A 14,046-nucleotide genomic window follows, 5' to 3' on the forward strand; every position below is an offset into this window, starting at 1 on the left:
CGTTTTTCTTTAACGAAGACAGTGGCTATGCATTTCTGGCGCCTTCCGGGAATTCTCCCAGTCCCTGACATATCTCTATGGTAGGAAAATATCCTTTGTGGAAGAGACTCTGTTCCTCGATCTTCTGTTTGACAGACAGCCAACTTGGGTTCCTCACATTCGTTCTGTTGAGGCAGCTTGTAATAACTGATTCCTTTGTGGGTTTTGGCTCATACCTCTTCGGGTGCTGACCGTCAGACCCTCCTCTTCATGCACAGGTCCCTTATCCTTCCTGAACTTGATCATGGGTTGAGATCTACTCCTCTGCAACAGGTACCCATCTTCAGATGTTAGATTCTGTACATCATGCTGGCGTACGTCTGGCAACTGGGGATTTCGGGTCCTCCCTAATCTCAAGAGTCTGTTGTTGGATGCTGATGTCATCCCTTTGAATTTACATCGCCAGTCGTTGATGATAAGGTGCTGGTATCATCTTCACCACCTTCCGGATTCAGTTGGTTGTGCCATGGTGTCCCAGGATTCTAGATCTTTCGTTTATGACACCCATCCTAGTTTCCCGAAGCTCTTTGGTTACAGGGTCCAGTCAGTTATGGTAGCCCTCTCTGTTCCAAGACTGGCAGTTTGTCCACATCGGATCCCGAGGGTGGATTTTTAGCTACTCCTTCGTGTGACATTTTGTAGGTTAGTTGTTGGTAAAAAAGGGCTCACTTCCCTGTCAGGTCTCCCTCTTTCTCATTTTAGAATATGTGGGCTCTGTCCCTGTCTATAATGACAGATCTAAGACTGATAATGGAGTAAGCTTTGGTGTCATCTTCCCTTCCTTCATTAGGGGCGGTAACCTTCTTGGAATTGCTTCAGTATATACGGTGGAGCTTACCGCGACTTTACATGCTCTCCAAATCATTTATACTCCCCCAGTCTGCTTTTGCGATTTTTAGTGACTCCTGTAGTGCTCTGTCTGCACTGGTGTCTTTTAATCCCATCCACTGGTTTTACCAATTTTAGTGTGGCTTTTTATTCTTGGCCGTCGTGGCCATAGTGTGGACTTCTGTTGGGTTCCTGCACATGTTGGTATGGTGGGCAATGAGAGGGCGGATACATTAGCTAAAGTTGCATCTTCTCGATGTCCCCCAACCAACTACCTGCTTCCGATATGACACCTTCCTTGAAGTACGCGATTCGTACTTGTTGCCAGAGACAGTGGAAAGCTGTTGGTCATAATAAATTAAAAGTAATTTTTCAGAGTGGTTGTGCCGAGGGTACTCTCCTCCATGCCTCAGCGATTGGAGGTGACTTTTGCCTGACTGACTTCGTATTGGGCACTCGCAACTTACGCATGGGTTCTTGATTTGTGGTGGGACTCAACCGTATTGTGATGGTTCCGTTGTTCCCCTTACTGTCCACCATCTGCTGGTCGAGTGTCCAAGTCTGTGGGACCTACATCAGAGATTCCTCCATGGGCATAAGGGTGCCTACTGTCTTTCCTCGGCACTTGGAGGAACCTATGGCGATTTTACTGATGTTTTTTTAGTTTTCTTTAGGAGACTGGCTTCCTACCACTTTTAAAGGTAATTGATATATAATAAACTATTACGTCATTTTAAATATTTCATCATCATCATCCGGACCTCCTTTCCCACCCTAGGGTAGGGTGAGGAGTGGCAACGTCCAGACAGCCCAAAATCTGCCCAGTCCAATAAGCCACGCTTGCATTCACTCTCCATGAGTATGCATATTCTGGGGGGCATCTTTTACCTTGTTGTCCGGCCGCAGTATGACCCTAGCAGTTGCGCCGTCAGTCTTTTTATTATATTTAATAATCAGCCAATCAATTTACCCCTTCACTACGAGGTGGACTCCTATGCTTACTTTATAAGATGTCTAACAGCAAGAACAGAATAGTAAAGCCCGTATTCTCCTCGGCAAAGGAAGCTCCCTAATACCTCTTCCTAAGCGGTTTTATTTTGCATATTACTCCCTACTGTCCTCTTCTGAGTCATTTACGTCAGTCAAATGCTACAATACTTATCGTAAATAACAAACAAGCAGACATTAACTAGACATATCAAAAAATTATCGCTAAGGAAGAGGTGCCACGGAGCTTTCTTATCTGAAGAGAGTATTGACCAAAGAAATTCTCGGTCTGTAAAAGTTAATTACTTCAGGCCAATGACTTCCTTTAGATTTGACTTTTTTTATATGATTTTTTAAAATATCTGAGTTCTTTAAATTTGAGTCCTTTTTCCACATAATTCCACCCTGTTTAGGAGAGACTTTTCAGACTGGAGGGATAGTTTATCTCTTCACCACAATATGTCTCCCTTACGAAGAGGGCAATCGTCTGCTGACAAAGTAGTGGGCACAAGCACTTCTGTCGGGCCACTAGGTTGGTACCCCCGAAACACGAACTGACACCAGACTTGACATGGACCTGCTCTGACATACCGGGCATGCTCAGGTGAAATTTCAGCTCATTCCACCCGACGGTATGACCTGTAAAGGATTCTCTGTGTCTTGTGAAAAATTGGGTACAAAAATGTTGGTGGCTTGCGCGTAGCTGACCACACGCAGTTATAATTTACACTATCGTTGTCAGCTCGTTGTTCCGCGTCTTTTGATGAATAGCACGTCGAAATCCGTGAGGGTCAAATGCGAACAGAAACATACAGACAGACAATGTTTATTCCCATAGTATTATTGATATGAGAACGTACGTCGTGTTAAGGACGTGGAGGAAATAGGTAAACAAAATATTCGTGGTGTTCTAGGGCCCAAACGGTGACACATGAAGCCGTATGACATAAAGGAAAATCGCCGTAATTTTTAAAAAAAAAAAAAAAAAAAAAAAAGTTAAACACAACTTACTTATTGTTAAGCCTGACGTCCAGGTCGATAGTTGTAATATTGAGATCGGTTGCGATAAACTGCAGATCATCTGCAAACGTTTCCATCATCATAACAAACTTGTAATGGATCTGACACGGCGAGCATGTCTGGCTGAGAGGCCGCCAGTGGGGTTCCTTGGGTAAATGATGAGTGGCGAGCTGGATGAATTCTGGGAAGCTCAGCTGTAGGGGAGGTTTGATGGATCTATGTAGTTTTATCATTGCTGGCAGCCAAAAGTACCTGTTGGGAGGTAGAAAAAGCGATGTTAAAATAATTCCTCTTGATGTAATAGGCTTTAGAATGGCAGACAGCATCCTAATGAAGTCTGGAAAGCTGAATTGTAGAGCTGGATCGGTTTATGTTATTTGAGATTCCAGCGTCGGTGCCCCAGAGTATCTATTCTGAATATAATGGTTTATTATTAATGTCTATGCAATACACGAGGGTCTGGAGGCAGACAGGCACTCTGATGAAATTTGAGGCGCTTAGTTGCAAAGGATGTTATGTGAATCTCATCAGAGCTTACACCGTCAGCACCCAAAAGTAGTCACTCAGAAAGGAATTGATACCTCACTAGCCAACCCCTCCGCGTTTCGTGTGGTAACTCTGTAACCTTTACAAGCTTAGGTGATTCAAGTTGGGCTTTGAGATACTTTGCTTGAGTGATCCCCAATTCAAGTTAAGTATCACCTCCTGATAAACTAATGTAGTTATGCCGTGTGAGAAAATGGTCATCATTCTATTGTTTTCCACATTAAACAATCGCATCATAGTGCAAGAGGCAAATTATTTAACCTCAGCAGATGATCTAATGTTGAACACTTACATGATGTAGCTTCTACCATTCACATTAAAACATGAATGGATGCACAAAAATAATTATTACAGTGTCTTATCGGCCAGTAATTTTCCAACTATTCCCCACACATTTCAAAGCATTCAAGTGAAGTGATTATTATAACTTTCACCTCGTAGCCTAACCTGTGACGTTGCGTGTAATTTTTTAAAGCCACATTTTTTTTATGCGAGGAAGAAGGAACCAAGGCTAGGAGCCCGCAAAACTGTTCCTTCCGAGAAAAAAACAAAAGTAATACAAAAGACACCCAAATTCTAGATCCGTTCGTTTCGAGATGCTGGACACACTGCGTTTGAAAGACTGGATATCATAGGAAGTAGGAAATACAGACAAGGGAGACAGTTCCTGAGTTGATCTGTTGCATAGACGAAGCACAGGGAGTAACGGTTAACTCTTGCATTACAGGGTTGAACAGAAAAGGGATGAGAGTTTGTTGCTAGACGAGTGCTACGCACCCATCGTAGAGATGGTGGGATGCAAGCAGACAGTTCAGAGGAGCAGTGACCATGGAAGCAGCGATAGAAAAGAGATAAAGAGGCAACAGTGCGGCGAAGAGACAGAAGTTGAAGGGAGCCAGTAAGAGCAGGAGAGTTAATGAGACGGAAAGCCTTTGCCTCCACCCTATTGAGAAGAGCTGTATGTAGGGAGCCTTCCCACACATGAGAGTTGTAGGCTACTGTACTCTACACAGGGGCGAATAAAACCCATGTATAAAGTCAACAACTGTGCAGGGGTAACGAAAGTACGGAGTCGGCTTAACACACCTAATCTCTTGGAAGCAGATTTTACAAGAGATGTAATATAATCTTTCCAAGATAAATCAAGAGTGAATGAAACCCCAAGCATGTTCAAGAATGATGCAGGATTGAGCTGGATATTATTAAACATTGGTGGGTACTCCTGTGGAAGATTTTGTTGGGTTGATAGGTGTAAAAACTGAGTCTTTGATGCAATAAAAACAACAAGATTATTTTTATCCCAGTCAGAGATACGAGCCAAGTCAGACATTAGGTGTGCCATAGCCTCCTCTCTTGTTTGTTGAAGCAACTGCTGAGATGGACGTTGCCGACTGGAAGCTGCTATGTCGGTACACTTCCCGGAAAGACCAATAATTTATCTTGTACTGACCCGCACATTATAAACATCTTGAGGCTAACAAAAAAAAAAAAAAAAAAAGTGTCGTTCACATTATATAGGCAGCTTAATTTTAAAGGCGGCATGTCTTCATTATGTATAATTTCGAGGTAGGCTTCAACGCAATGGTGAAATAGGGACACCTCTGACATTATTATGGTTTCCTTGTTTTAAGGAGGTTTGTAAAATAAGTATGATCTCGATGACCTCGTCAGAAGATAAATTTCCATTGATGCATAATCTACATCCGATTTTATGACGTATTACTAGAATATATTACCATGGGAATGATACTGTTATAACTAAAACAGCAGTTTACTGCTAAATGAAGATGAAAGTTATACTTCTATTAGGCTACGAGACCCAGATCACTTCTGTAGAAATGCTGCATTACCTGTCCCATAACTTTTCACAGAATATGAATATCTGCATTATCTTCGTTTATTGATTTTTTTCTCCTATCTGTCTGATAAATTACCAATATGCTGGGAATCGAACCAGGGACTCTCAGGTGAGAGCCAGGCAGCATACCACTACACCACGACCAGGTAAAGTTAACTCACGTTGTCACAATCTTGTAACCAACGTCCCTCCGAGTCCCTGGTTCGATTCCCAGCATATTGGTAATTTATCAGATGATTTTTCCTGTGTACAGTACAGGTTTATCAGATGATTTTTCCTGTGTACAGTACAGGTTTCTCCCTTCCCCTCCCTTCTTTTTTCTCCTATGTTTATGTTTAGGTGTTTCATGCTTCTCCAGGAAAAATAATGTGAACCTGATATGTGAAATTACCTCAGTGTTATGTTTTTGCGCAATAAGTCTTAGATATTGCATCCTCTGAATATCTTACACGAAATTTTAGCACTTCATTGTTGGCGCCATAACGATCATGCAGAACCAGAATAATTTTTACTGTAGCTAGGTTACGTCTCACTGTCCGAGTTGCATTCTAATGCAAATACTCCCTTTATCATCTCAATCCCCGAATTTCATATTTTATGTTTGTCCTTCACGATATACTGTAATTTTAATGTCCGATAACTGTGGAGATATATCACTGAATTCGGAGGTTGCAATCTCCGTCGTGGACTGTGATCCCAAAGTCTGAAGCTCGAGAGCTGAATTCCTATGCCCAGATTAGTATCCATATCCATAATATGTTCTCTGTAGCCTACCACATATCTGTGAGTGAGGGGATGTATCAATGCCAGAGTAAACGCTAGCTTGTCCATATCTCAACAACATATGTGTGGGTGAAGGGAATGTGTCACTGCCAGTGACAACGCTAACCTGGCCACGTCTCTACCACATACGCGTGAGTTTAGGCGATGTATCAGTTCCAAAGCGAACGCAAGCCTGGCCACATCTCTACTACATATGTGTGGGTTAAGGGGATGTCTCACAACCAGATCGACAGCTAGTCTTGCCACATCTCTACCACATATGTATAGGTGAAGGGACGTGTCTGCGCTCAGTCACATGCTAATCTGGCCATATCTCTGCCACATATGCATAGATCATGGAAAGTGATAGTGCCTGATCATTCCTTTACCTTGTCACATCAGTCACATACAGCTTCTTGAGTTACCGTAGTAGTGCACATACGAATTTCAGAAGGTTTAAGCTTAAAAGGAAGGAGGAAAAATTCACGTGCTGGTTCAGTTTGCCCCATGTTCTACTTTCGATGGCAATAGGCCCAGTAGATTGCCCGTGAGTGTGCGTTTACGCACACACACACACACACACACACACACACACACACACACACACACACACACACACGGATTCTGGGTAGGGAGGGTCGTGGGGGGGGGGGTATGCCGCCGTATTTTCGGCAGACCAATGAATAATTATTAATGAACAATGACAGCAAAATATAAGTATTAAGTATCTTACATTGATATAATCATTTTGATGAAAAGAGGGATTTGGTGATAATCTGTGGAGGGTTTGACGATAAATTATCCAGAGTTCATACTCGTAAATCCACAAAGAATCAAGAGTCCTGCATCCAGCTCTGGCCAACCCCCCTTCCTTACCCGCTCACCCCTCCCCCCCTCCGACACCCAGACTTAGGCCTCCCTCCCCTCACCCCCCACACACACACATGATATCCAGCATACGTTTCCTTGCTGCTTTATGATGCTTTTCACTGCTGCTCAGTTTTCGTTGCTTTCTGCATCTAAAATCCCTGCCTCTGATTGGTGGAAGCTGGGCCCATTTGATCTTTGCACATGTGTTCAGACTTCACACCCTCAATTACGATGACGTTTAATAACTTTGTTTGCCCATTATTAGTACGATTTTACTAGGTTGACGTATTATTGGGGTGTTCGACAGTAGTACTGAATTAACTCCTGCCATGATTTTACTAGGTAGACTTATTATTAGGGTGTTCGACTGAACAAGTGCTCGTGGGCCCTTTGGGCCCCTAGCACTTTTTCCTGCAGAGGGCTCTCGCGTTTATGTGCTGTTCTAGTGTAACGTTGTCACTTGGATTTTTTGCAGCTAGCCAATTGGTCATGTTATTTGCAGCTTCGGGAATGGAACCCAAGTTGTCCAAACGCAAGTCCGAAGTACACACACAGACGGCTACTGCTAGTTTACTTGAGTTCTACCTCTGGACAAAAAATTCTATGGAGATCCTATGCCGGGCTCCGGGAGCAGCGTTTTTTGGTCAAAATGTGATTGCTCATTATATAGCAAATGTTTTTCAATCGCGATGGGACCAAGTTTTTTTTACATCAGCGATTATTTTGCGATTTTTGTGCCAATTTTGGTGCGATTTGAATGTGTAGTTTCGGCTTCCCAAAACACACACACACACACACACACACACACGGCTACTGCTATAGTATATTAGATTAACCCCTGCCATCTTGCCATTCGTAACTTATACAAGATCGCCTGGTGGTAGTCAGATATGCATTATCACGTAATCAGGATGAAGGGTGACACTGTTATTTTAGGGAACGTTTATGCCAAAAGTATGAAAATATTGGCAGATACGACATTGTAATTTTTGTGCATCCATTCATCATGCTTTAATGTGAATAACAGATGCAACATTATGAAAGTGTTCAACATTAGATTATCTACTAAGGTCAAATGATTTGCTGGTTGCGCTATGATGCGATTATTCACTATAATTGTGGTAGGTGGGGGTGCTCACCATCCACTCACTCAATGTAGTGCTGCTCTCTGGTGTCTGCCCTGTCCTCTCCTCCATCCTTCTTTCCTTCCATCTTCTTCTGTCTTTCTTTCCTTCAATCTTTCCTCGTCTTTCTGCCTACGGGTGACTTTACACTCCCTCTTCTGTCTTTCATTCCTTCATTCTTTCCTCTTCCTTCTTCCTATGGGTGACTCTACACTGAGTGACAAGCCAAATGGTTTCCTGTACACCAGGAAACCATTTACTACGCTGGGTGATAACCATATAACCAAATTTTGGCGCCTGGTGGTTTAATGGGAAATTATTGAGCTCCAATCGGATTGAGCCGTTGAAGGTTTATATCCAAGGGGTGATTGGGGTTTATTGCTCACGTAATGCCACTCAGGGATGAGTGAGGTTGGTCACTCATCTTAAATGTCAGGACCAACTGCCTAGCCCCGGGCTCCTACGCTCCTCATGGGGCAACGTAGGATTGGATGATGGATGGATGGATAGAAAGCAATATTATCATGAGTATTTTCGCACACGCCATAGCTACATTATTTCATCAGGAAGTGAAACTAATTCGAATCGGGGTTCACTCAGGCATAGTATCCCAAAGCCCAACTCGAATCACCTGAAGTTGTAAAGGTTACGGTGTTACCACGCGAAACGCGAAGGGGTTGGCTAGGGGTTGGCTATTGAGGTATCACTTCTTTTATGAGTGACTGTACATTTCGGGTATACCACACTCTATATATTATCACTGACATCATTATATGATGGTCATACCAGTAGTTGTTGTCTGTTTATATTTTTTTATATTATTTGATATGTTTATGTACATGAACGCCTATGTACACTTTCTGCTTCTTAAGTTGCATTTTTTAAGGTAACATCGAACTGCAGGCGACTTCTCTAACTACTCAAGCTTCCAGGCTAATAAGTAATGCCACTTAAGAAAGATCTCTCATACTGAAAGGGTTTAGGAAGGCTAGATTATCTAACCCTCCTGTTCGAAGTATCTTGCACGATCCTTATCATTTTAGCTGGCAATAGCAGGAATAAAATATTGGAAAAATGTCATTACACTAAAGGAGTAAACAGTTGTTGAATTAATATTTATATGCATTTATTCACTTCAGGAAAGGCCTCTCATAGATTAAGGGTTGATGAAGGCTTTATCCAACCAGTGCAGTTCAGAACATCTCCTAGAGATAGTAAGAACATAATACAAAAGAAGTAATTACAGTGTGGGTGTTGTTAACGGCTGTTCGAACCATTTCTCGCCAGATTCACTATCGTGCTTCGAATCCTGTGAACGTCTGAAGTCTCTTAATCCAGCTTTATTCACCTTCAGATGATTTTACGCATCTACTGTATGGCAAACCATGGCGTATTGGAGGAGTTAATGAAGGTTATGTTCAACCCAACCAGTTGAAGTCGAAATTTCTCTAATTTATTATTTTATATACATACATACATACATACATATAGATAGATATAGATATAGATAGACAGATATAGATATAGATAGATGGATAGATAGATTGATAATCGTGTATGGATAACAACAATATACCAGTGGGAGGTAAGCTTCAGCCTTGCTGTATGTCATGCTTAATATTAAGACTCCTTGGAATGTTCTGTTCATCAATAAAGTATCGTCCCAGCTACCACACGTAAACATGAACTAAGCATTGTGATATGGGGTATCCTGTGATTATTATAAGTGAAAATATTGCCCTTGGTAATTACTAGAACTCGAAATCGCACAAAACGTCACACAGTCGGTGCTTAAAGGCTGCAGGTTAACAGATCCATGTGTGTCGACAGCACTCACTCACTTTCACAGCCATCGAACCCCAAGGAGCTGATACTTTCTTTTTCTTTTCTTTTTTTTTTTTTTTTTGCATTTTTTTTCTTCTACTAAAACAAACTTGGATTTTCTTCATAGGTAACTATGAAATCTAATTTAGTTGTAACATACTGTACGTCTTAGTAAAAGCAGAAGGTATGTATACAGTGTAATAATACTGTGCTACAGAGACAAGAAAGAAAAATGGAAAATGGTGTAGAATATTTTATGAACACAGTCATAGGGCTAAACAGTTCTGCACTAGAGTACAAATTAAAAATTACCACATCTAGTAATGAAACAGAAAAGAGATACAAGACAAACGTTTTCCTTGTATCTTTTCCACCCTCTGCCTATGATGTTAAACAGGAAAAAAATTGAATTTGTTGATTATGCAATTAAAACACACACACACACACACACACACACACACACACACACACACAAGATCCATGATTAATTGGTGACTGGAGATTCTAATGACAGGCTATCATGTCAATCTCTGGCTAAACATATTTGTGGTGTTACTTCTAAGATAGAACACATCCTATCATTTTCTCCTTTCTCTGAAATCTCCAGTCTAGGTGATTTCAATGTTCACCACCATCTTTGGCTCCCTCTCCTTCCACTGATCCACCTGGTGAACATGCCTACATCTTTTTTTTAAATGTGGAGCAGCTTGTACAGCACCTTACCGATAGCCCTGACCGCCTTAGAAAGAATTCCAACATACTTGGTCTCATTTGCTCATGCTGTTAATCTTTTCTCTCCTTGGGACTCCTCCAATCTCAACTTTATTACCTTAACCTGTCCTATCAATCTATTAAAGCCTGTAGACCCTCCCTGTATTGCCCGGAAGTGATAGTGTTGTATATAGTTCATTTTATATGACCAAAAGTTCGGTTGAGTGAGTGTGTGGCCGGGGCATAGTTGTTACCATGCGGACGTGACCAGAACATAGATTAAGTTACCTAGTTGCTAAGTCATTTTTTTTCCTACTGTAATTTATTAGTATTAAATCTCGTTATAATATAAAATCTCGAGTGGATGGGAATATGTGCCTTGGTCATGTAATCCAGCATAATGTATGCGTGCACAAAGTGATGTAAGGCACGATGATTTTTATTGTTTTTCGATGTAATGGTATAAAGAGAGAAATGTTGGTAATTATTGTAACTAAAGAATGTCATTTTTTTCGGGTAATCGATTGTAAAGGGAAAGACATCACATTGAGTCTATAACGAGTCTGTAATAATGAAAATTTTAAATAGCGTAAGCCGTCATCCCCCTCCCTCCCCCTTTCCATCACGCAGTTTTGTCATGTTTCACTCGTTCACCGGCCGTGATGTGTGAAGGGTGGTCGGTACCGTCGTCATCCCCCCCCCCTCCCCAAGGAATTCTGTAAGTAATTTGATATTAATGATGTTTGGTATGCTGAAGCGCGAACAGTGATATCCCACGAGTGATAATAGTGGCGAAATAAACAGACTCGGGTAGAATCCAGCGTTACCAGATGCCAGTGACAGTAATATTGTACAGCCTTAGTCAAAGTATATTTTGGCTCAAATTATCGTATTCAATTGCTAAACCTAATCTTCGCGATACAAAACTATTAGTACACATTTCTTGACAATCAACTTGTATTAATGTTATCTAACTAAAAAAAAAAAAAATCTATTATCTTGAGATTATGTGTTTCTACTGTAAAGAACGTTAATGAACTTACTGTTGTACGTGGCCCTTTTTCTACTCTATGTAGATGTCTGGAACATCATGTGTCTCCTCTCCAGCAAGAGCTGTACTAGGGTACAGCACTTTTGAATTCATATTACGCAACATAGCTCTTGATGGTGTGAAAGTTGTACAGTTGCTATTTTGGTTCCACTGCACACTCTGCTTAGCTAATAACATGTCTCCAACAGTGTCGGTTTTTAGCCTGTTTCTGTCTTTACTTTTCATCCTGTTAATGTCTGAGAATACTCGTATTCGTTCACAGTCAGCATTGGAATGAGGTAATGAGAGTATTGCCAGAGCAAAATTTGCCACACACTCGTATTTCGGGACTCCCTCATCATCAACCACCGTTTTTACAGTTCCCCAGAACTTATCAGGGGAATTTTCTTTGATCATCCCCTTCTGTTGAGCCATACTTGTTACTTCTTCTGGTAGATTGACCATGCCAAGCCTCCTCCACTCATCATCCAATTTCTGAAGGGTCAGGTCATCTTGCTCAATAATTCTTGGCAGACAGCTTGCAAGGGGAACAAGACTTTGTTCCCGAACTCCTTGATGCCCGACAACATTAGCTGGGTTTAGTATGCTCAGTCGTGACAAAGTTGGATCTCCGAAGTCATACCTCTTCTTCACTTGCTTGGCACCCGAGACGAAATTCTTTCATTCTTTCTCGGTCGTTGTACATTGCTACATTTTCCACTGTCCTCTTTAACACTGATGCCCCTAGGTATACTTGTTCAAGCAATAGAAATTCTCGTTCTTCATCTGGATCAACATCAGCCAGAGATCATTTCATCACATAATCCCGGTTCATGTACATCAGCAGAATATCTTTGTATAGTTCACAGGCTTGTCCATGCAGTGAGGTTATCACAACGCACTCACTTTGAAACAGTAGGTTAAATTGTGTAAATTTTTGTAACACAATCCAAGAAACAAAAATACAGTCTTCAGTAAGGATCATGTAACATCTCATATGCCTGTGCTACTGATGTTGCATTATACTTTTTATGGTGCTGGAAGTGCAGATCAGTAAAGAACATCTGCAGAGGGCCCCACTGTTCAAGCATTCTTCTCACGACTGCGGCATATGAAAGCCAGCGGGTCCTGGAAAGTGTTAAAATGCGGTGCTTTTGTACACCAGCAAAATCCTGAAACTCTGAAAACTGAGCTAATCTCTTGGATGATAGTTTTAGGATGTTGTGAACATCGTGAACTAGCTGTTCAATACTATTGGGAAGCTCCTTACATGCCTCGGAGGCACATAAATGTGCCGAGTGACAAATGCACTTCATTAAAAATATTCCAGGACACACTTCTCTAAATCTGCTGCTAACGGAATTGTGCTGCCCCATCATTGTGCTGCAGCCATCAGATCCAAAACCAATAACATTACCAACAGGTACATTAAAATCACTCAGTGTATTCATAATTACGGAGAATATTCGTCTTCCTGTTGCACCCTCAACAGTTCCTTCTGGATCTTCAGCTGTAAATATCGGTACCAGACTCCAAAATTTCCTTACTACTTCTCGTGAATCTGCAAATCGTACCACTACACACAAATTCTGAGAAGTTGAAATGTCCGTTGATTCATCAACCATAATGCTGAACTTTGTATTCCTTAGTTTTTCTGCTAATTCTTCCTGGTAACATTTTGCCATGACTTTCGTACAAACATTGTGGCATTTGGTTCTTTTCATATGTAGGTCCTTTGCTATGGCAGAGTCAGGGAAACAGGCCTTCACTACATCACATAAATGGTCTGCAGCTAAAAATGATACATTATGTTCTACCATGAACGCTGTTAATTTTATTTCTGCAGCCCTTACTGCATCAGCTTTACTGTTCTTAACTTCACCACTTGCAAATGCCTCAGATATCTTTTTTGATGAAGATGGTACTGACAGTTTTTTGTGTTTTATACTGTTTTCATGCAATTTAATTGGCGTTATTTGAGCTGATATTTCCACTCCACACACACGACACAATGCCTTCAAGGCACTTTTCTTTGAAGGCTGCAACCACGGAAACTGTTTTTCCCACGCACTTCTGTACTTTTGCTCACATCTCTTTTTATTCTTCGATAAATCATCACTACGGGTCTTTTCTTCTGTGCCTTTTCTTTTATGTATTTTACTTTCAGACATGTTTTACGTTGAGGTAATGCGAAAGCTGTCAAAATTTTACGCTCCTGGGTATAGTTGCTCACTCGTGGGCACACAAGGCGAGGGGAGTCAGGCTACTGGGAGGAGGTAGGGGTGGGCGTAATCGATTACTTCGATTACTCGCCAGAAAAATATTGTAGTCGATTATTTTTCCAGTAATCGATTATTTTATTGAGTACTTTTGGTGGATTTTTGTCATACTTCTAGCCATTAACATGCCAGGTTATGGTTTGTTAAACATTTTACGTTTGGCAATGC

This window comes from Coenobita brevimanus, chromosome 3, assembly GCF_032717465.1.
Source record: "Coenobita brevimanus isolate Jiangsu-jjx chromosome 3, ASM3271746v2, whole genome shotgun sequence".
Classification (NCBI taxonomy): Eukaryota; Metazoa; Arthropoda; class Malacostraca; order Decapoda; family Coenobitidae; genus Coenobita; species Coenobita brevimanus.